A 23133-nucleotide genomic window follows, 5' to 3' on the forward strand; every position below is an offset into this window, starting at 1 on the left:
TATGTGGGTGATAAAAAATATTTTGTACATTACTACATTGCATACAGCGCAGACATTTTAGGGTTTGCTGTATTCCTTCTTTTTTTTGTACTGCCTATATCCGCACGTACCAATTGGTCCCTTAAATTGGGACTACGCTTATTACAGATAAGTGGTGGATTTTTGAATTCTTCCACCATTGGATATGATTTGCCTAAAAGATGCCAGTGTTTACGCACTATGTTGTCAAAATGGTGATTGTAAAGGTGGTATTTATGCACAAACGCTATTCGATTATTCTTTTTATTCTTTATATTAGAGGCAGATTGAACCTTCATATTGTTTTCAACCTCTGACAGTACTTTCTCAGGGTAGCCCCTTTGTAAAAACCTGGTTTTCATTTCCTCCATCCTCATATTCTGTGTATCGGGATCTGAAACTATCCTTTTAATCCTCATAAACTGTGATTTGGGGATGTCTTTTTTATGAGAAATCGGATGTGCACTTTGATAGTGTAAAACACTATTTCTATCAGTTTCCTTTCTGTACAGGTCAGTGCATAAATATCCACCCTCTGCTTCCTCACCATCACATCTAGTTGGAGCCCAGCCGCGCCCATGACTTCGGAGCCCAGCACCGCCCCACTGCTAATTTATTCACTCCTCTTCACCAACGTAATGTTTATGCAGCGCCCCTAATCCCGCGCATGCGCCCTGGATACACATGTCAGCGCCAGTGCATTGTCCTGGCATCGGCCTAATAGAAGTCATTGCGCATACACCAGCTTCGCTGCTCCTGCTCCTCCGTCCGCATGGCAAGTCGCGCCGCTCTTCCTTTCCGGGTCGAGCGAAGCTGGCTCATGCGCAATGACTTCTGTGAGGCCGATGCCAGGACACCGTGCAGGGGCTGACATGTGTATCCAGGGCGCATGCGCGGGATTACGGACGCTGCACAAACATTACGTCGGCGAAGAGGAGTGGATAAATTAGCAGTGGGGCGGTGCTGGGCTCTGAAGTAATGGGAGCGGCTGGGCTCCAATTGCCAGAGGGATGTCCCCTTGGGCTCCTTATTGAGGTACTTTGCATATTAATAAAACCACTTTTATAGACAAAATAAAAGACACAGGGCAGTATTACTGGTATATTGTACTGTAAATCATGGAGACTGATGCAGTGGTGGATCCAGAGATTGGTCTCTGGAGGGGCAAAGTCTGTCAGACTGTCACTGGCACCGCCGCAGTTGTCCACAACCCGTGAGGTGAGGTCCCTGTCCCAGACTTCCAGTTCCCGAGCCCGGAACTTGGTGGGCAGGCCTAAATAGAACAGCGCCAGTTTGTACCGGCTTGATTCTGGTTGGCTGGCAGTAAGATGCACGGGGGGGGGGGGAGTGAAAGGGACAGGGCGGGCCACTAATTTTGCCAGTGCCAGTGTATGTGAAGAGGCCCTGAAAAACTTATTTAAGAGGACCTTTCATGCCATATATCTATATATAACCACTATACACTATACATTCATTCCAAACTTTGTAAGATAACTATCTGTATATATACAGTTGTACAGTTGCAAGAAAAAGTATGTGAACCCTTTGGAAGCAGTGGTTCCATTCTTGTTTAGTGTTTTACGTATCGTAGATTCGCTAACAGGGATGTTAGCAGGGGCGTTGCTAGGGTCTCAAAAGATCCGGGGCACAAGCCCCAATAAATATGCCCCCCCCCCCCCGCACTATGCTGTACTTGCTATACAGCGGCACTTACCTGTCACATCCAGGGCCTCCAGGTGACGTCTCCTCTCTGTCATCATCTTCTCGGTCTGGACAACTTCTCTCAGCCGCCTCGTCTCTGCAGAGTGCGACACACAGACATCTTAGCTTCCTCACTTTCTATCATTATCCCCCAACTGGAGTCCCCACAGTGTTATCCTGCTGCTTTCTATGCCAAAACCTCAACCCCCCCCCCCCTCATACCCCCAAATACTATCCTAAAGAAACATTACTGCCCCCCATAGTAATAGTGCTCCTCATAGTCCCACCAATAGTAATTCCCTTCTAGAATGCCCTTATTAGTAACACTGCCCCAACCGTGATAATGCTCCTCAACAATGCCCTCCCATATTAATAATACCCTCACAGAGTCCCTAGTAGAAATAAGGCCCCCTATTGTTCCCCCAGTGGCAATAAAGCTCCCTACAGACCCCACAGTAGTAATAAGGCCCCCATAGTGCGCTTAGTAGAAATAAGGCAGATCTACAAGACCCTCCTATAGAGCCCCCAGTAGTAATAAGAACGCCTATAATGTCCCCTGGATTTGCAGTGCCCCCTGCAGTTATAATCCTCCCTCCACCATACAGTCCCATGTAAATAACATCACCTCTTCCCCAGCCGCCTCCAACGCACAATCCCATGTAAACATCACCCCCTAAGGCTACTTTCACACTTGCGTTCATGTACTTGTACAGGACGGATCCGCACCGATATAATACAAACGAATGCATCCGTTAAGGACCAATTTGTTTGTATTAGATTTTAATTTCTAAGTCCCAATACGGATCCGTCCTGACTTACATTGAAAGTCAATGTGGGACGGATCCGTTTACAATTGCACCATTTTGTGTCAATGCAAAGGGATCCGTCCCCATTGACTTACATTGTCAGGACGGATGCGTTTGGCTTGCAGCATTTTGAGGTCCGCCTCCAAAATGGAACGGGGGACCGCACGGAGCCGAACGAATGCATTCTGAATGGATCCGCATCCATTCAGAATGCATTGGGGTTAAACTGATGCATTTGGGGCTGCTTGTGAGAGACCTGAAACGGATCTCACAAGCGGATCACCAAACGCAAGTGTGAACGGACCCTAAACATTAAGTCCCATGTACATAAACATCATTCCCCCCCACCATCCACTTTCAACATACAGTTCCATGTCAATAACATCCCTCCCTTCAGCCCTAAAATACATCCCAGTTAAATAACTACAACTCCCAGCATTTCTCTACCTCTCCCTTCACTTACCTCGCCTGTACAGACATCACTATTAGGCTCCTTCTCCTCTTGACTCCGGTCCAATCCTGAACTGGGAAGAGGCGAAAGACCTTTGGTGACATCACAGGCCATGTGATCAGCAAAACAGGCTGTGATAGGATGACCTGGATGGTGACATCATCCAGGTCATCCTATCACAGCCTGTTTTGCTGATCACATGGCCTGTGATGTCACCAAAGGTCCTTCGCCTGTTCCCAGTATAAGATTCAATTGTATTTGCCGTTCTGTGTACGGCAATACAGTTGCATCTAGCAGGCAGGCAGGACATTCGGGGCATGGGACAAAACATCCGGGGCCCAGGCCCCGAATGTTTTAACCTAGCGACGCCCCTGGATGTTAGCATATGCCAGAGACTTTTGTAAGTCTTTAGCTGACACTCTAGGATTCTTCTTCACCTTATTGAGCAGTCTGCGCTGTGCTCTTGCAGTCATCTTTACAGGATGGCCACTCCTAAGGAGAGTAGCAGCAGTGCTGAACTTTCTCCATTTATAGACAATTTGTCTTACCGTGGACTGATGAACAGCAAGGCTTTTGGAGATACTTTTATAACCCTTTCCAGCTTTATGCAAGTCAACAATTCTTAATCGTAGGTCTTCTGAGAGCTCTTTTGTGTGAGGCATCGTTTACATCAGGCAATGCTTCTTGTGAAAAGCAAACCCAGAACTGGTGTGTGTTTTTTTTAGGGCAGGGCAGCTGTAACCAACACCTCCAATCTCATCTTATTGATTGGACTCCAGTTGGCTGACACCTCACTCCAATTAGCTCTTGGAGATGTCATTAGTCTAGGGGTTCACATACTTTATCCATCTGCACTGTGAATGTTTACATGGTGTGTTCAATAAAAACATGGTAACATTTAATTCTTTGTGTGTTATTAGTTTAAGCAGACTGTGATTGTCTATTGTTGTGACTTAGATGAAGATCAGATTACATTTTATGACCAATTTGTGCAGAAATCCACATCATTCCAAAGGGTTCACATACTTTTTCTTGCAACTGTATGTAGCGCGGCATCCAGGGATCTCACTGTACTTACTATTATCCCTGACCTCCACTCCGTTCTCTCACTGTGGCCCTGTTCCGTTCTCCCGCGCTGTATGGTAATTGCTACTATCGGAACACCAGGGAGGAGTCTGCCCTGTTTCTCCCTGGGCGTTCCTTCTCCCTGGCTGTGAGCTCTGCGCTGTGAATGGACAGCACTACAGCCAGGGAGAAGGAACGCCCAGGGAGAAACAGGGCAGACTCCTCCCTGGTGTTCCGATAGTGGCAATTACCATACAGCGCGGGAGAAGGTAATGGGGCCACAGTGAGAGAATGGAGTGGCGCCCACTCTCTCACTATATTGCCCGGGGGGGGGGGGGGGGGGGCAATTGACCCGTTGCCCTCCCCCTAGATCCGCCAGTGGACTGATGTGGTGATGTTTTTAGCTCAGTAAGTAAAATCCAGGTGACTATGTCCCTTTAACACTCTCCAAAGTGTATGGGAGTCATGTAGACAGCTGAGCCAGTGACTGCCAAGGCAGGGTGCACACAACTACGTTTTTCATGTCATGGCTGTTGGAGGCTTGTGTGCCCTGTGTATAATCCCTTCCTGGAGACTTCTACACACCTAAACCATGAAAAGGCACCTTACCAGAGATTTGTCACGCACTTTGCTTCAGGATTGTGGTGCCAAAAAGTCCGACATATTTGCGCCACCTATTTTATGCAAAAATGTGTGCATTTTTGAACTTTTACGCCTTGCCTGCCACTTTTCTAAACAAAAAAAAAAAACTGGACAGGGGCTTTTTCTGCCTGACACGTTTATCTCTACTGACACCAGCAGTACTAGCTACGAGCTGGCGTGTCACTTTCTGGCATACAACTTGCATTCTAAGAATTTTGGCACCTCTTGCACCCCGTACAAGTGATGACTGGCGTTAGAAGCGCCGCTCCCCGTTGTGCTATCATTTTGTTGCATTTCTTTATTTTATAAAGACAAATGTAGGAAATGTTCAGGCTGCAGCCACCCATCTACTACATTATGTGTTTTTACATCAGATTTTGGGAATTGCGCCGTTCTGTACTGGCTAGAATAGGATGATAGTGGTGATCCTCCAGAAATAAAAGCCCAGTGTGAAAGTAGCCTAAAAAAAGAGAACCTCTACTGATGCCCCAGGGCAGTGCTCGCCCCCACAGTACTAATACTGGAGAAGCACTGTATAGCGGCATGTGGATTGTATCTGTACATCTGTAATATAGATCCATAGGGACCAGGTATGGGATTCGGCCGGTTCCCTCCAGTTCTCCAGATCTGATTGTTAAAATTACAGCCGGATTGGAGAACCGTGTTACCGGCTGAATCCCGATCCAGTGCTCTGGTAGTGGCGGCACGGCAGCGGGAGATGAGCACTGATAGTTTAGCTCCTTAGGCTTTTTAAAAGTTGGGTGGTATGTGTGTGTAGTGTATATATGGTGTATTTATGTGTATGTGTGCTGCATATATATGTATATGTAAACATGTGTCGTAACGCCGCTTGTCCGCCGTTGAGTAGGGAACCTGTTAAAAATTTGAATCCCAACCCTGATAGGGACCCTTAGGGCTCTTTCACACGAGCGGATGCCATGCGTGTCATCCGTTGCATGAAAGACAGCCAAGCCCCGCTCTGGACAGCAGAGACACGGAGCATTAGGGTCCATTCACACATCCGTGTGTGTTTTGCGGATCCACGGATCCGTGGATCCGCAAAACACGGACAGCGGCAATGTGCGCTCCGCAATTCCGATCGAAATGTATGGGTCCGCAATTCCGTTCCGCAAAATGCGGAATGGAATTGCGGATGTGTGAATGCACCCTAATACTGATTGCAGAGGCGTGAAAAAAAATGAACTTCTGTGCAAAACCATCAGTTTTTTCCTGAACAGATCCGGACACGATCCGTATCGTTCGCCTTATCAAGTATACCAGTTTTCTAACATATATGCAAATGTGATTAGCACTAAAATTGCCATTATTTTATGCAAAAATAGTTTTAATGTCACCATAGTATTTAATTACTACTTTTTTATTTTGATTGAGCAGCTGTAATTACTGCCCTGTAGCACTAATCAGATATTTTTTTTATAGAGGTAATCTTTAAACAGCATATGAGAAATTATTAGCCTGGTCTTTGTGCGCCCCCTGGTGGTACAAAACAATTATTATTTTTTTGCATTTTGAATATTCTAGGACACCAGACAGATCAGCAAATCTTAACAGGTAAGGCTTCAGATCTTCATTAGGGGTCCCCATCACAGATTCTGTCAGAAACCACAGAGAAAATAATGCTACTTTGTAAAATACCAGACTTTAACAATACAAACAAACCCAATTAGTGTCAAAGAGATTCCTCCAGTGCCATTAGTTTATGTTCTGGATCCGGCACTTGCGTTACTTTCATTGCTGTGCTTCTATAATGATGCAGACTAATGGAAATAATAATGTCAGTATGAACCCAGCCTAAGGCCTTTTTTTACACGTCCATGTCCAGGATGTCACCTGTGACAAAATGGTCAATGGTTCATCCGTGAAGATGTCCATGAAAGGTCAGTGTTTGGTCCATGTGTCCGTTTTTTTGTCCTCCTTGAGTCATCCATTTTCCACAGGCACTGCTTGGGCTGAAAATTATTTTTCACAACACCTTCTACCATTGGTTAATGAAAATCAATGAAAGAATACGGATGCCATCCATGTTGGGTCAGTGGTTTTTATTGACCCATGGACTTTAATGGCTTTGTTTGGTCTGCACCAAAGTAGTGTATGTCTTGGTGGTTTTTCCACTGACCCACGGTGGAAAATTACTCATGTCTAAATAAACACATTAAAATCAAGGGGTTTGTGTGTGGAGTCCATGGAGAACATTCACTGACTTCTGAATAAGGTCTCATTCACACGTCTGTGTCCATAATGAAATCCGTGATTAGGTGGTCAGTGAAGATTTCTGTGAAGAACCCATGTTTGGTGAATGTGTCTGTTTTTTGCTCTTCATGTGTGTATTATCGTGAGATCAGAAGTTCAGAAAAATAGACTTAGGTGCATAAAGAGTTTACTATAAGTAACAGTCACTGAGAGTCGTGCAGACAAATGAGTGAGCTCCCATCGATCAGCACCCGACATTGCATTCGGCCGATACCCATATTATACAAAGAGAGGTGATTGTAGCAAGAGATCTTACCCTGATGATGTCTTCAATGGAGCTGAGCACTGTGTTCCAAAACTAAAGGGGTCAGACCGGCGTTTTAGACACTGGTCTTAATAACCCTGTGCGCTGGCGGTGGATCTGCCGAAGTTATAAAGAGGCGCCGGCCTCTATATAACTTTGGCGCATCCACCACCACTCTAAATCTACGCCAGCTTCCTTCCTTACATTCAGACCATTTTCTTATGCATAAAACAGGCATGAGTGAGGAAAAGTCACAGATTGCAGCGCAAAGGTTATTTATCTGCATCAGAAATACACCAAAAATAGGTGAATTTCTGAGTGTCAGTAAATGACCCTCTAAGTGTTTTCTACTTTCCTGGCCCCTCACAGCCCCACCTAAATGTCAGTACCCATGTACAGTTACCACAAACTGCAGAAATGTGGCCAGGTATAGACATCACTAAATAACTTCATGACGTTAGAGAGGAAGAACCAATTAAAAACCTCACTTTACAGTATGTCATCTGTGTTCCACAGACACTACACAGTTGAAAATGAATTTTCAGAATATCTCCTCTAAGGCCTCTTTCACACTTGCGTTGTCCGGATCCGGCGTGTACTCCACTTGCCGGAATTACACGCCGGATCCGGAAAAACGCAAGTGTACTGAAAGCATTTGAAGACGGATCCGTCTTCAAAATGCTTTCAGTGTTACTATGGCAGCCAGGACGCTATTAAAGTCCTGGTTGCCATAGTAGGAGCGGGGATCGGGGGAGCGGTATACTTACCATCCGTGCGGCTCCCGGGGCGCTCCAGAGTGACGTCAGAGCGCCCCATGCGCATGGATGATGTGCCATGCGATCACGTCATCCATGCGCCTGGGGCGCCCTGACGTCACTCTGGAGCGCCCCGGGAGCCGCACGGATGGTAAGTATGCTGCTCCCCCGCTCCCCGCTACACTTTACCATGGCTGCCGGGACTTTAGCGTCCCGGCAGCCATGGTAACCACTTTAAAAAAGCTAAATGTCGGATCCGGCAATGCGCCGAAACGACGTTTAGCTTAAGGCCGGATCCGGATCAATGCCTTTCAATGGGCATTCATTCCGGATCCGGCCTTGCGGCAAGTCTTCCGTTTTTTTGGCCGGAGCAAAAAGCGCAGCATGCTGCAGTATTTTCTCCAGCCAAAAAACGTTCCGGAACTGAACTGAAGACATCCTGATGCATCCTGAACGGGTTTCACTCCATTCAGAATGCATTAGGATAATCCTAATCAGGATTCTTCCGGCATAGAGCCCCGACGACGGAACTCTATGCCGGAAGAAAAGAACGCAGATGTGAAAGAGCCCTTAAAGGGATTCTGTCACCTTGTTTTAGGTTATAGAGATGCGCAATATACCTGTCCTATAGGGCTGTGTGCTTTTATTTTGTTTAAAAAATGATTTTAGAGATATGTAAATGACCCTGGTAAGGTGCCCAAGGGGCTGCACTAACCTTCCTGGTGCCCAGCCACGCCCGCCTGTGAAGGAGTCCAGCACCGCCTGCGTCCTCTGAATCTCCTCCTTTCTTAACAGTTAGATTGCTGTAATCTTGCGATGCATGAGCTCGCGCATGCGCAGTGCCGGTATAGTGTTCCTTCCCTGTGCCAGCATCAGCCTCAGGGAAGGAACTGCGCATGCGCGAGATTACAGCAATCTAACTGTGAAGAAAGGAGGAGATTCGGAGGACGCTGGCTCCATCAGAGGGGGGGCGTGGCTGGGCACCAGGAAGGTTCATATAGCCCCTTGGGCACCTACAAGACTAATTTACATATCTCTAAAATAATTTTTTAAACTAAATAAAAGCACACAGCGCTATGGGACAGGTATATTGTGGACATGCTAGCGGCGATCTAGCCGTGCTGGATCCGTAGTGAAGGATAAAATAGATCATACTTCTGTGCTAAAACACTGATGTGTAAATACACACATTAAGGCCTCATGCACACGACCGTTGTGTGCATCCGTGGCCGTTGTGCCGTTTTCTGTTTTTTTTCACGGACCCATTGACTTTCAATGGGTCCGTGGAAAAATCGGAAAATGCACCGTTTGGCAGCCGCATCCGTGATCCGTGTTTCCTGGCCGTGAAAAAAATATGACCTGTCCTATTTTTTTCACAGCCAACGGTTCACGGACCCATTCAAGTCAATGGGTCCGTGAAAAATCACGGATGCACACAAGATTGTCATCCGTGTCCGTGATCCGTGTCCGTGATCCGTGTCCGTTTTTTCCTATCATTTCAATGGCAAACTTGACTTAGATTTTTTTTTCATTTTTCATGTCCGTGGATCCTCCAAAAAGGATCCTCCTTGATTTTTGGAGGATCCACGGACATGAAAAAAAAGTCGTTTTGGTGTCCGCCTGGCCGTGCGGAGCCAAACGGATCCGTCCTGAATTACAATGCAAGTCAATGGGGACGGATCCGTTTGATGTTGACACAATATGGTGCCATTTCAAACGGATCCGTCCCCATTGACTTTCAATGTAAAGTCTGGAGTTCTTTTATACCATCGGATTGGAGTTTTTTCCAATCCGATGGTATATTTTAACTTGAAGCGTCCCCATCACCATGGGAACGCCTCTATGTTAGAATATACTGTCGGATATGAGCTACTTCGTGAACCTCAGATCCGACAGTATATTCTAACACAGAGGCGTTCCCATGGTGATGGGGACGCTTCAGGTTAGAATACACTACAAACTTTGTACAAGACTGCCCCCTGCTGCCTGGCAGCACCCGATCTCTTACAGGGGGATATGATATAGGGGTTAATTGTACTATCATATTCCCCTGTAAGAGATCAGGGCTGCCAGGCAGCAGGGGGCAGACCCCCCCCCCTCCCCAGTTTGAATATCGTTGGTGGCACAGTGTGCGCCCACCATCGCCCCCCCTCCCTCCCTCTATTGTAATAAATCGTTGGTGGCACAGTGTGCGCCCACCATCGCCCCCCCCCTCCCTCCCTCTATTGTAATAAATCGTTGGTGGCACAGTGTGCGCCCACCATCGCCCCCCCTCCCTCCCTCTATTGTATTAAATCGTTGGTGGCACAGTGTGCCAACCACCATCGCCCCCCCCCTCCCTCTATAGCAGTAACATTGGTGGCAGTGTGCGGTCTCCCATTCCCCCCCCCATCATTGGTGGCAGCGGAGTTCCGAACGGAGTCCCAGTTTAATCGCTGGGGCTCCGATCGGTAACCATGGCAACCAGGACGCTACTGCAGTCCTGGTTGCCATGGTTACTTAGCAATAGTACAATAGTAGAAGACTCATAGTTACCTGCTTGCTGCTGCGATGTCTGTGTCCGGCCGGGAGCTCCTCCTACTGGTAAGTGAAGGGTCTGTGCGGCGCATTGCTAAAGAACTGTCACTTACCAGTAGGAGGAGCTCCCGGCCGTTCACAGACATCGCAGCAGCAAGCAGGTAAGTATGAATCTTCTACTGTTGTACTATTGCTAAGTAACCATGGCAACCAGGGCTGCAGTAGCTTCCTGGTTGCCATGGTTACCGATCGGAGCCCCAGCGATTAAACTGGGACTCCGATCGGAACTCCGCTGCCACCAATGATGGGGGGGGGAATGGGAGACCGCACACTGCCACCAATGTTACTGCTATAGAGGGAGGGGGGGGGCGATGGTGGTTGGCACACTGTGCCACCAACGATTTAATACAATAGAGGGAGGGAGGGGGGGGCGATGGTGGGGGCACACTGTGCCACCAACGATTTAATACAATAGAGAGAGGGAGGGGGGGCGATGGTGGGGGCACACTGTGCCACCAACGATTTATTACAATAGAGGGAGGGAGGGGGGGCGATGGTGGGCGCACACTGTGCCACCAACGATATTCAAACTGGGGAGGGGGGGGGGGTCTGCCCCCTGCTGCCTGGCAGCCCTGATCTCTTACAGGGGAATATGATAGTACAATTAACCCCTTTAGGTGCCGCACCTGAAGGGGTTAATTGTGCTATCATATCCCCCTGTAAGAGATCGGGTGCTGCCAGGCAGCAGGGGGCAGTCTTGTACAAAGTTTGCAGTGTATTCTAACTAGAAGCGTCCCCATCACCATGGGAACGCTTCTGTGTTAGAATATACTGTCGGAAATGAGTTTTCACGAAGTGAAAACTTAGATCAGAAAAAGCTTTTATGCAGACGGATCTTCGGATCCGTCTGTATGAAAGCAACCTACGGCCACGGATCACGGACACGGATGCCAATCTTGTGTGCATCCGTGTTCTTTCACGGACCCATTGACTTGAATGGGTCCGTGAACCGTTGTCCGTCAAAAAAATAGGACAGGTCATATTTTTTTGACGGACAGGATACACGGATCACGGCCTCGGCTGCAAAACGGTGCATTTTCCGATTTTTCCACGGACCCATTGAAAGTCAATGGGTCCGCGAAAAAAAACGGAAAACGGCACAATGGCCACGGATGCACACAACGGTCGTGTGCATGAGGCCTAAAAGGAATGGGTACGTGTGCTGTCCATGGAGAACACAGACGGCTGGTGAATCACTGACGCGTGAATGAAGCCCAAGACCACTTTCACACAGTCAGTGTTTGGTCAGTGATTTCAATCAGTGATTGTGAGCTAAAACCAGGTGTAGTTCAAAAATAACAAACAGGTGCAAATCTTTACATTATACGTTATCTCTGTGTAGGCTCCGCTCAGAGGTGGATTAGGTGCATCATAGGCCCGAGACTGTTTACCCAACTTGGGCTCCCTCCCTCCATTTTCCCTTTATAATCCCCCCCTTCCATCTTCTGCCCCATAGCTATTATGTTTTTCATACAGCCATGTCACAACAGTACCCTTAACGTATCCTAAGCAACACTACAGATAACACAGGGATACAATTCTGAGTACAGATAATGTAGTTAGATGTTACCCGCAGTCCTATGTAACACAACAGATAACTCAGGGATCCCTCTCTCAGGACAGAAAACATAGAAGTTATGTGCAATTGGCTGATTTCAGGATTGCAAATAATCTATTATTTTTCTTGTGCTCTATTGCAGATAATGTTGAGCTACAGAAGCCTTGGGTGAAACTCGAAAAATTGGAATATCGTGCAAAGTTCATTTATTTCAGTAATGCAACTTAAAAGGTGAAACTAATATAGGAGATAGACTCATTACATGCAAAGCGAGATATTTCAAGCCTTTATTTGGTATAATTTGGATGATTATAGCTTGCAGTTTATGAAACCCCAAATTCTCAATTTTGAGGTACCCGTCGCTCAGGGGGTATGGACTAATTAGCTGACTAGAGTGTGACACTTTGAGCCTAGAATATTGAACCTTTTCACAAAATTCTAATTTTAAGCTGCATTAATGTAATTCCTTTTAAGTTGCATCACTGAAATAAATGGACTTTTGCACGATATTCTAATTTTTCGAGTTTCACCTGTATATTGCAATGCTTCTGTAGCTCAACATTATCTGCAATAGAGCACAAGGAAAATAATAGATTATTTGCAGTCTTAAAATCGGCCAAGAAAGCTGACGTAGATTTAGAGTGGTGGTGGATGCGCCAAAGTTATATACAGTACAGACCAAACGTTTGGACACACCTTCTCATTCAAAGAGTTTTCTTTTTTTTCATGACTATGAAAATTGTAGATTCACACTGAAGGCATCAAAACTATGAATTAACACATGTGGAATTATATACATAACAAAAAAGTGTGAAACAACTGAAAATATGTCATATTCTAGGTTCTCCAAAGTAGCCACCTTTTGCTTTAATTACTGCTTTGCACACTCTTGGCATTCTCTTGATGAGCTTCAAGAGGTAGTCACCTGAAATGGTCTTCCAACAGTCTTGAAGGAGTTCCCAGAGATGCTTAGCACTTGTTTGCCCTTTTGCCTTCACTCTGCGGTCCAGCTCACCCCAAACCATCTCGATTGGGTTCAGGTCCGGTGACTGTGGAGGCCAGGTCATCTGGTGCAGCACCCCATCACTCTCCTTCATGGTCAAATAGCCCTTACACAGCCTGGATGTGTGTTTGGGGTCATTGTCCTGTTGAAAAATAAATGATGGTCCAACTAAACGCAAACCGGATGGAATAGCATGCCGCTGCAAGATGCTGTGGTAGCCATGCTGGTTCAGTATGCCTTCAATTTTGAATAAATCCCCAACAGTGTCACCAGCAAAGCACCCCCACACCATCACACCTCCTCCTCCATGCTTCACGGTGGGAACCAGGCATGTAGAGTCCATCCGTTCACCTTTTCTGCATCGCACAAAGACACGGTGGTTGGAACCAAAGATCTCAAATTTGGACTCATCAGACCAAAGCACAGATTTCCACTGGTCAAATGTCCATTCCTTGTGTTCTTTAGCCCAAACAAGTCTCTTCTGCTTGTTGCCTGTCCTTAGCAGTGGTTTCCTAGCAGATATTCTACCATGAAGGCCTGATTCACACAGTCTCCTCTTAACAGTTGTTCTAGAGATGTGTCTGCTGCTAGAACTCTGTGTGGCATTGACCTGGTCTCTAATCTGAGCTGCTGTTAACCACTCCTGGACCGCCGTAAGCAGGATTGCGTCCTGCCGGCGGCCCTGCTCTTCTGGGTGGACGCATATACGCGTCCTCCCGCGAGAGCCGAGATTTCCTGTGAACGCTCGCACACAGGCGCGCGCGCTCACAGGAACGGAAGGTAAGCGAGTGGATCTCCAGCCTGCCAGCGGCGATCGCTCGCTGGCAGGCTGGAGATCTGATTTTTTTAACCCCTAACAGGTATATTAGACGCTGTTTTGATAACAGCGTCTAATATACCTGCTACCTGGTCCTCTGGTGGTCCCTTTTGTTAGGATTGACCACCAGAGGACACAGGTAGGTCAGTAAAGTCGCACCAAACACTACACTACACTACACCCCCCCGTCACTTATTAACCCTTTATGAACCCCTGATCACCCATGATCACCCCATATAAACTCCCTGATCACCCCCCTGTCATTGATCACCCCCCCTGTCATTGATCACCCCCCCTGTCAGGCTCCGTTCAGACGTCCGTATGATTTTTACGGATCCACGGATACATGGATCGGATCCGCAAAACACATGCGGACGTCTGAATGGAGCCTTACAGGGGGGGTGATCAATGACAGGCGGGTGATCACGCATATACACTCCCTGATCACCCCCTGTCATTGATCACCCCCCTGTCATTGATCACCCCCCTGTAAGGCTCCATTCAGACGTCCGCATGTGTTTTGCGGATCCGATCCATGTATCCATGGATCCGTAAAAATCATGCGGACGTCTGAATGGAGCCTTACAGGGAGTGATCAATGACAGGGGGTGATCACCCATATACACTCCCTGATCACCCCCTGTCATTGATCACCCCCCTGTAAGGCTCCATTCAGACGTCCGCATGATTTTTACGGATCCACGGATACATGGATCGGATCCGCAAAACACATGCGGACGTCTGAATGGAGCCTTACAGGGGGGTGATCAATGACAGGCGGGTGATCACGCATATACACTCCCTGATCACCCCCTGTCATTGATCACCCCCCTGTGATTGATCACCCCCCTGTAAGGCTCCATTCAGACGTCCGCATGTGTTTTGCGGATCCGATCCATGTATCCATGGATCCGTAAAAATCATGCGGACGTCTGAATGGAGCCTTACAGGGAGTGATCAATGACAGGGGGGTGAACACCCATATACACTCCCTGATCACCCCCTGTCATTGATCACCCCCCTGTAAGGCTCCATTCAGACGTCCGCATGATTTTTACGGATCCACGGATACATGGATCGGATCCGCAAAACACATGCGGACGTCTGAATGGAGCCTTACAGGGGGGTGATCAATGACAGGCGGGTGATCACGCATATACACTCCCTGATCACCCCCTGCCATTGATCACCCACCTGTGATTGATCACCCCCCTGTAAGGCTCCATTCAGACGTCCGCATGTGTTTTGCGGATCCGATCCATGTATCCATGGATCCGTAAAAATCATGCGGACGTCTGAATGGAGCCTTACAGGGAGTGATCAATGACAGGGGGGTGATCACCCATATACACTCCCTGATCACCCCCTGTCATTGATCACCCCCCTGTAAGGCTTCATTCAGACGTCCGCATGATTTCTACAGATCCATGGATACATGGATCGGATCCGCAAAACACATGCGGACGTCTGAATGGAGCCTTACAGGGGGGTGATCAATGACAGGCGGGTGATCACCCATATACACTCCCTGATCACCCCCCTGTTATTGATCACCCCCCTGTCATTGATCACCCCCCTGTAAGGCTCCATTCAGACGTCCGCATGTGTTTTGCGGATCCGATCCATGTATCCATGGATCCGTAAAAATCATACGGACGTCTGAATGGAGCCTTACAGGGGGGGTGATCAGTGACAGGGGGGTGATCACCCTGATCACCCCCTGTCATTGATAACCCCCCTGTAAGGCTCCACTCAGACGTCCGCATGTGTTTTGCGGATCCGATCCATGTATCCATGGATCCGTAAAAATCATACGGACGTCTGAATGGAGCCTTACAGGGGGGTGATCAGTGACAGGGGGGTGATCACCCTGATCACCCCCTGTCATTGATAACCCCCCTGTAAGGCTCCATTCAGACGTCCGCATGTGTTTTGCGGATCCGATCCATGTATCCATGGATCCGTAAAAATCATGCGGACGTCTGAATGGAGCCTTACAGGGAGTGATCAATGACAGGGGGGTGATCACCCATATACACTCCCTGATCACCCCCTGTCATTGATCACCCCCCTGTAAGGCTCCATTCAGACGTCCGCATGTGTTTTGCGGATCCGATCCATGTATCCATGGATCCGTAAAAATCATGCGGACGTCTGAATGGAGCCTTACAGGGAGTGATCAATGACAGGGGGGTGATCACCCATATACACTCCCTGATCACCCCCTGTCATTGATCACCCCCCTGTAAGGCTCCATTCAGACGTCCGCATGATTTTTACGGATCCACGGATACATGGATCGGATCCGCAAAACACATGCGGACGTCTAAATGGAGCCTTACAGGGGGGTGATCAATGACAGGCGGGTGATCACGCATATACACTCCCTGATCACCCCCTGTCATTGATCACCCCCCTGTGATTGATCACCCCCCTGTAAGGCTCCATTCAGACGTCCGCATGTGTTTTGCGGATCCGATCCATGTATCCATGGATCCGTAAAAATCATGCGGACGTCTGAATGGAGCCTTACAGGGAGTGATCAATGACAGGGGGGTGATCACCCATATACACTCCCTGATCACCCCCTGTCATTGATCACCCCCCTGTAAGGCTTCATTCAGACGTCCGCATGATTTTTACGGATCCATGGATACATGGATCGGATCCGCAAAACACATGCGGACGTCTGAATGGAGCCTTACAGGGGGGTGATCAATGACAGGCGGGTGATCACCCATATACACTCCCTGATCACCCCCCTGTCATTGATCACCCCCCTGCAAGGCTCCATTCAGACGTCCGCATGTGTTTTGCGGATCCGATCCATGTATCCATGGATCCGTAAAAATCATACGGACGTCTGAATGGAGCCTTACAGGGGGGGTGATCAGTGACAGGGGGGTGATCACCCTGATCACCCCCTGTCATTGATAACCCCCCTGTAAGGCTCCATTCAGACGTCCGCATGTGTTTTGCGGATCCGATCCATGTATCCATGGATCCGTAAAAATCATGCGGACGTCTGAATGGAGCCTTACAGGGGGGGTGATCAGTGACAGGGGGGTGATCACCCTGATCACCCTGATCACCCCCTGTCATTGATCACCCCCCTGTAAGGCTCCATTCAGACGTCCGCATGTGTTTTGCGGATCCGATCCATATATCAGTGGATCCGTAAAAATCATACGGACGTCTGAATGGAGCCTTACCAGGGGGGTGATCAATGACAGGGGGGTGATCAGGGAGTCTATATGGGTGATCACCCCCCTGTCATTGATTACCCCCCTGTCATTGATCACCCCCCCCCCCCTGTAAGGCTCCATTCAGACATTTTTTTTGGCCCAAGTTAGCGGAAATTTTTTGTTTGTTTTTGTTTTTTCTTACAAAGTCTCATATTCCACTAACTTGTGTCAAAAAATAAAATCTCACATGAACTCACCATACCCCTCACGGAATCCAAATGCGTAAACATTTTTAGACATTTATATTCCAGACTTCTTCTCACGCTTTAGGGCCCCTAAAAAGCCAGGGCAGTATAAATACCCCACATGTGACCCCATTTCGGAAAGAAGACACCCCAAGGTATTCCGTGAGGGGCATATTGAGTCCATGAAAGATTGAAATTTTTGTCCTAAGTTAGCGGAAAGTGAGACTTTGTGAGAAAAAAACAAAAAAAATCAATTTCCGCTAACTTATGCAAAAAAATAAAAATTCTATGAACTCGCCAGGCCCCTCATTGAATACCTTGGGGTGTCTTCTTTCCAAAGTGGGGTCACATGTGGGGTATTTATACTGCCCTGGCTTTTTAGGGGCCCGAAAGTGTGAGAAGAAGTCTGGGATCCAAATGTCTAAAAATGCCCTCCTAAAAGGAATTTGGGCACCTTTGCGCATCTAGGCTGCAAAAAAGTGTCACACATCTGGTATCGCCGTACTCAGGAGAAGTTGGGGAATGTGTTTTGGGGTGTCATTTTACATATACCCATGCTGGGTGAGAAAAATATCTTGGTCAAATGCCAACTTTGTATAAAAAAATGGGAAAAGTTGTCATTTGCCAAGATATTTCTCTCACCCAGCATGGGTATATGTAAAATGACACCCCAAAACACATTCCCCAACTTCTCCTGAGTACGGCGATACCAGATGTGTGACACTTTTTTGCAGCCAAGGTGGGCAAAGGGGCACACATTCCAAAGAGCACCTTTCGGATTTCGCAGGCCATTTTTTACACATTTTGATTGCAAAGTACTTCTTACACATTTGGGCCCCTAAATTGCCAGGGCAGTATAACTACGCCACAAGTGACCCCATTTTGGAAAGAAGACACCCCAAGGTATTCCGTGAGGGGCACGGCGAGTTCCTAGAATTTTTTATTTTTTGTCACAAGTTAGCGGAAAATGATGATTTTTCTTTTTTTTTCTTTTTTCCTTACAAAGTCTCATATTCCACTAACTTGCGACAAAAAATAAAAAATTCTAGGAACTCGCCATGCCCCTTACGGAATACCTTGGGGTGTCTTCTTTCCAAAATGGGGTCACTTGTGGCGTAGTTATACTGCCCTGGCAATTTAGGGGCCCAAATGTGTGAGAAGAACTTTGCAATCAAAATGTGTAAAAAATGGCCTGCGAAATCCGAAAGGTGCACTTTGGAATATGTGCCCCTTTGCCCACCTTGGCTGCAAAAAAGTGTGACACATCTGGTATCGCCGTACTCAGGAGAAGTTGGGGAATGTGTTTTGGGGTGTCATTTTACATATACCCATGCTGGGTGAGAAAAATATCTTGGTCAAATGCCAACTTTGTATAAAAAAATTGGAAAAGTTGTCTTTTGCCAAGATATTTCTCTCACCCAGCATGGGTATATGTAAAATGACACCCCAAAACACATTCCCCAACTTCTCCTGAGTACGGCGATACCAGATGTGTCACACTTTTTTGCAGCCTAGGTGGGCAAAGGGGCACATATTCCAAAGTGCACCTTTCGGATTTCACCGGTCATTTTTTACACATTTTGATTGCAAAGTTCTTCTCACACATTTGGGCCCCTAAATTGCCAGGGCAGTATAACTACCCCACAAGTGACCCCATTTTGGAAAGAAGACACCCCAAGGTATTCCGTGAGGGGCATGGCGAGTTCCTAGAACTTTTTATTTTTTGTCGCAAGTTAGTGGAATATGAGACTTTGTAAGAAAAAAATAAAAATAAAAAATCATCATCATTTTCCGCTAACTTGTGACAAAAAATAAAAAGTTCTATGAACTCACTATGCCCATCAGCGAATACCTTAGGGTGTCTACTTTCCGAAATGGGGTCATTTGTGGGGTTTTTCTACTGTTTGGGCATTGTAGAACCTCAGGAATCATGACAGGTGCTCAGAAAGTCAGAGCTGCTTCAAAAAGCGGAAATTCACATTTTTGTACCATAGTTTGTAAACGCTAGAACTTTTACCCAAACCATTTTTTTTTTGCCCAAACATTTTTTTTTTATCAACGACATGTAGAACTATAAATTTAGTGAAAAATTTATATATGGATGTTGGTTTTTTTGCAAAATTTTACAGCTGAAAGTGAAAAATGTCATTTTTTTGCAAATAAATCGTTACATTTCGATTAATAACAAAAAAAGTTAAAATGTCAGCAGCAATAAAATACCACCCAATGAAAGCTCTATTAGTGAGAAGAAAAGGAGGTAAAATTCATTTGGGTGGTAAGTTGTATGACCGAGCGATAAACGGTGAAAGTAGTGTAGTGCTGAAGTGTAAAAAGTGCTCTGGTCATGAAGGGGGTTTCAGCTAGCGGGGCTGAAGTGGTTAACCTGCGATTTCTGAGGCTGGTGACTCGGATGAACTTATCCTCCGCAGCAGAGGTGACTCTTGGTCTTCCTTTCCTGGGGCGGTCCGCATGTGAGACAGTTTCTTTGTAGCGCTTGATGGTTTTTGTGACTGCACTTGGGAACACTTTTAAAGTTTTCCCAATTTTTCGGACTGACTGACCTTCATTTCTTAAAGTAATGATGGCCACTAGTTTTTCTTTACTTAGCTGCTTTTTTCTTGCCATAATACAAATTCTAACAGTCTATTCAGTAGGACCATCAGCTGTGTATCCACCTGACTTCTCCACAACGCAACTGATGGTCCCAACCCCATTTATAAGGCAAGAAATCCCACTTATTAAACCTGACAGGGCACACCTGTGAAGTGAAGACCATTTCAGGTGACTACCTCTTGAAGAGTGTGCAAAGCAGTAATTAAAGCAAAAGGTGGCTACTTTGGAGAACCTAGAATATGACATATTTTCAGTTGTTTCACACTTTTTTGTTATGTATATAATTCCACATGTGTTAATTCATAGTTTTGATGCCTTCAGTGTGAATCTACAATTTTCATAGTCATGAAAATAAAGAAAACTCTTTGAATGAGAAGGTGTGTCCAAACTTTTGGTCTGTACTGTAGATGCTGGTGCCTCTTCATAACTTCAACAGATCCACCTCTAGCGCACAGGGTTATTAAGACCAGCGTCTAAAACACTGGTCTTAATAAATGACCCCATTAGTTTTGGAACACAGTGCTCAGCTCCATTGAAGACATCATCAAGGGAAGATCTCTTGCTACAATCACCTCTCTTTGTATAATATGGGTATCGGCCCTAGTGCAATGTCGGGTGCTGATCGATGGGAGCTCACTCATTTGTCTGCACAACTCTCAGTGACTGTTACTTATATATTTTTTTTATCATAGTTTAATAAACTCTTTATGCACCTAAGTCTATTTTTCCGAACTTCTGATCTCACCATAATACACACATGGAGAACAAAAAACAGACACATGGACCAAACATGGATTCTTCACAAAAGTCTTCACTGACCATCTAATCACGGATTTCATCACAGACGTGTGAATGAGGCCTTATTCAGAAGTCAGTGAATGTTCTCCATGGACTCCACACAAACCCCTTGATTTTAATGTATTTATTTACACATCAGTTGGTCAGTGGAAAAACCACTGAGACATACACTACTTTGGTGCAGACCAAACACAGCCATTAAAGTCCATAGGTCAATGAAAACCACTGACACAACATGGATGGCACCCGTATTCTGTCAATGATTTTCATTGACCATTGGTAGGAGATGCTCTGGAAAATAATTTTCAGCCAAGCAGTGCCTGTAGAAAACGGATGACACAAGGAGGACAAAAAACGGACACATGGACCAAACACTGATCTTTCATGGACATCTTCACGGATGAACTGTAATACCCCAGAGTGGTATTACTATTCCTTCACCCTGCTACTGTCTTTAATTGCTACCAATAATGTCATCAGTGTATTTATTCCAGGTTTCTTACACTGGGCATTTCTATTATTGTTATGAAACTGTTTTGTACATATAATATGCCTGGTTCACCAGCAGATGGCAAAGTATATGGCAGAGAGAGATCTTTAGATAGAATAGAACTTACCATTCCATTCTCCCCCTTTAGGTCAGAGGTGGGTCAGTCCCATATCCTATCCAAGGGAGGGGACTACAGGAAGTCTAGGCAGTCTAAGCTAAGCTTGTGATGGAGGCAGATGTGTTGAAGATGTAGCAGCAAGGGGAAAGTTCTCTGGCTGCAGCAGGAGTTTCTCCAAAGGGAAGGAGCTCATAGAGCACCATGACTCCTTGCTAAATTTACTTACTGAGTGTCAGGAGGGAGACAACAGCCAAAGGCAGCACAATCCAGGGATACCAGAACCAACCGAAAGTACAGTAACCAGACCCAAGCTGAGTTTAGTACAACAGAGAGAGAAAGCAGAGTTATTAAGATTGCCTGCCAGTTTATGCCAAAGCCTGCTGGAACCAAGAGAAAGCCTGAATAATGTCTGGATGAAAGTTTATGCAAGTAAAGCCGTTGAACTTTATAAATGTCTGGACTCGATTTATTCTCCATCTCCTACCTCAATTATTCCCCTTTATTGCTTTGGAGCCTAACCCTGGGGATTGGCTGTATTCAGGTAAGAGCACCGTGACAGACACAGAAAACTGTTAAGGCCGCACCACACCACTCAGCATTTCTATAGACCTAGGACACTATTGGCCCTGTCGGGCGGCACATTGCAGAGCCATTGGCCATGAACACAGACGTGTAAAAAAAGCCCCTAGGCTGGGTTCATACCGACATTGTTATTTCCATTATTCTGCATCATTATATACAGTATATACTGTATATATATATATATATATATATATATATAGTTCAGTTGTCCAGACCAAACTAGGGGAAAAACTGAAGCATTCTCCCGGATCATCGCTACACGATCATCTCCACAGTATACAGAGAATTTTGCGCAGTATAAAACATTTGGACAGCACATGTCCATGAGGCTTATTAAAGCACACCTATCATTACCTCTTAATATCGCAGGTATTTTAAACCTTAAAGGGGTCATCTAGGTTAAAATTTTTCTTGGGAAAACTGCAGGAAGGATGGTAAACACAAGCCCCCTCCGATCCGGCGCAGCTGGTCCATCTTCTCTGCTGGGCTGCAGCCATGATGTATCGTTTTGGCTGCAGTGGTGACGTCCTATGTACTGCTGCAGCCAATCACTGGCCTCAACAGTGTGTGGCACAAGAAAACTGAGGCCCTTTATTGGCTACAGCAGTATATGGGTTTATTGGTTGTCTTACCTCTTCACATTTTATTCACGCAAACTAGGCCCACCTTACATATGGCCTTAACCTAACACTAAGCCCCTTAAAGGGCATCTGTCATCACTTACCATTAGGTGAAATTGTCAGCCGCTGTATATCGGCGCTTATCTGCAGACTCTGATGATATCTCTGCTATCTCCACATGTGACGGCAATCTGTTGAAAAAGGCTTTTTAAAAGGTGGTGACTCTGCACCCAGAGGCTCCGCTCCCTGTCTGCTTAGCTCCCTGTCTGCTCCGCTCCCTGTCTGCTCAGCTCCCTGTCTGCTATGCTATTGCAGCATACGGGTAGGCTACCCGACACTGCTAGATTTGAGTGTGTAGTTCCCTTTAAGCCAGTCAGGCCGGTTACCGGCAATCCTTATAACAGCCAGCAGAGGGAGCCCCCAGTTCAGTATAAATAGGCTAGGGCCTAGCTCAGAAGGGTAGAAGTTTCCAGACTCAGTGCAGAGAGGATTCCCTCCTGAGTCCATGCATAGAAGTCAGAAAGGCATAGCTAATCAGCCTGAAGACACAGAATACCACAGAGGCCGATCAGAT

Source organism: Bufo gargarizans, chromosome 3, assembly GCF_014858855.1.
Source record: "Bufo gargarizans isolate SCDJY-AF-19 chromosome 3, ASM1485885v1, whole genome shotgun sequence".
NCBI lineage: Eukaryota > Metazoa > Chordata > Amphibia > Anura > Bufonidae > Bufo > Bufo gargarizans.